The 2,392-nt window shown below is 23.3% G+C and overlaps 1 protein-coding gene across 2 annotated transcripts in view; it reads left to right on the forward strand.

Annotated features, from left to right (window-relative positions):
- LOC100163765 overlaps window positions 1-2,392 on the forward strand; it is a 281,589-nt gene that overhangs the window by 9,632 nt on the left and 269,565 nt on the right. The gene's annotated exons all lie outside the window — the stretch shown is intronic.

Consider the following 2,392-nt stretch of genomic DNA (forward strand, 5'->3'; position numbering starts at 1 on the left):
TATAACAGGTACCTACCTATAATTAATTATATTAAATTATAATTAAATTTTAATCATATCACAATATCCATTAGGTACTTATAACGCATTATACATCAACAAAAACCCGTGATACTATCATAGATATATAATAGTATACTTTAGAAGTTTCAAGTGCTCATGAGTCATGACTAATATTATACAATCATAACAAAATAACTAAAATAGTTACTCTAGGTTTTTTAACATGTAATTTCATCCAAGTTTGAGCTTAAAATGACTATAAAAATAAACTGTGCTTATGTATTTTTTAGATTTTTTGGTAACAGAATTAACTACTTACATGGAATCTTGTTTTAAACTTTCAATCTTTAGGTATAAAAGTTGAACATTTCATAAATTTTCAACTACAAAATAGTTACTTATTCAATTTTAAATTTGATTAATGTTGTCAAAATTAAATCTTTAAATGCTTAAAAAAAAAATTGTGCCTACGTATTTTTAATATTTTTTTTAACTGCTTTTGTAAAAATATATCAGGAACCTTGTATTCAATTTCTACACATTTTGGCCAACAGATAAAACTTTATTGATATTCATAGAAAAAAAAAATAAAAAATTGAAATATAAAACTGTACGTAAACAGCTTAAAACAAGTCAAAATATTTTGAAAATGTTATAAAATATAGGAATTGATAAAATAAACATTCAGTGAAATTTACATGTATCTACAGTTATTCGTTTTTGAATTACAACAAAATAAAAAAATCACTACATGAAAAATCGAGTGAATATCCAATGTTGTAAAAATATGAACTTCAAATGCTCATAAAAATTTAGTTTGAATTTCTTATGAACATTTTTATTTTTGATAAAAGTAGACAAACTTATAAGGAATCTTGTATTAAATTTTCATATATTAGATTTAAAAAGAAAATTTTTATGAATTCTTAACTCAAAATATTTTGATAGTTTTCGTGATTTTTCCATATTTTATCAAGATTTAAACTTTAAATGCTTATAAAAAAAACTGTGACTAAAAATTTTTAATATTTTTCAAATGTCAATGTAATAATATAGTATGAGCTTTGTATTAAATTTTCAAGCATTTTTACTCAACAAATAAAGTTTTATTGACATTCATAGAAAAAAAAAAACTAATAAAATTGGAAACTGAAAATGTCCCGAAACAGTTCAAAATAAATCAAAATATTTTAAAAATTATATCGTGTATAGAAAATGCAAATATAAACAACCAGTGAAAATTTCATGTATCTACGGTCATTTGTTATAAAGTTACATCAAAAACCAAAGTCGATTTTGCGTAAAAATTCCCATTTTTCCTTAATTTTTCTTTTGTTTTTCACGGTGCTTTTGAAAATAACTGGGAATTTTAAATGTTGACCTCCCCGATGCACCAACAATATTCTTTTTCCAATCGAGCAAGATACTGAAGTTGAAAATCGAAGCATTATTTCGACTACTTATATTGTACACAGACACAAAAAAAATTTAAAATTTAAAATTTAAAAAAAAAACACACATCATTGTAAAATCAATACATTCATCGTTCCACTCAGAATCTAAAATTACTTTTAACTTAAATAAAATGTTTTTTTATTAACTAGTTAATGCCCATTATTTATTATATCAACACTATATTATTTTTTTTTTTTGTATTAGAAATAAGCTTTGGCAGCGGTGACCTCTGGCTGACATTTGATAGTTGACAATAATTTACATACGATTATTTATTACAATGATTTTTGTTTTTACATGACATATTATAATTAATTTTTCACAATAAACTTTCGATTTGTATATATTTCATGAAGCTTAGAGTCTTTATGATGGTTTCTACGTTTGCAGGGCCCAGTGATTGTTGTAGATGTTCTGGAATGTTATGTTTACCAAGGCTGGGCAAGTTAACGATTTTTTTTAACTTGTTATGTTAAGTTATTTTAAAGTAATTAAGTTAAGTTAAGTTAAAAGTTAATCTTATTTTTTTTCGTTAACTCGTTAAGTTAAAGGTTAACTTTGAAAAAAAAGTAACTTAACTTAGTGTAAAGTTAAAACTTGTTAATTTGCAAAAAAAAAAATTCCAGTCATATTATATGGTAAATTAGATAGTTTTTCTTTATGTCCAAGAAAATTACTGTGTAAATTGAAAATGATACATCAAAGAAAAAACACATTAAAAAAATTGCGTTATTCTTCGGACGAAAATTAACTTAATTTAGATATTTTTGAAATAAAATTAACTTGAAGTTAACACGTTAATCTTGAAAAAAGTAACTTATTAAGTTAAAAGTTAATTTGAAAAAAAAAGTAACGAGTTAATTAACTTAATTTTAATTTTTAACTCGTTAATGCCCAGCCTTGATGTTTACTTCTGGCGGCTTCAGTTACTCTG

Source organism: Acyrthosiphon pisum, chromosome A2 (genome assembly GCF_005508785.2).
Source record: "Acyrthosiphon pisum isolate AL4f chromosome A2, pea_aphid_22Mar2018_4r6ur, whole genome shotgun sequence".
Classification (NCBI taxonomy): domain Eukaryota; kingdom Metazoa; phylum Arthropoda; class Insecta; order Hemiptera; family Aphididae; genus Acyrthosiphon; species Acyrthosiphon pisum.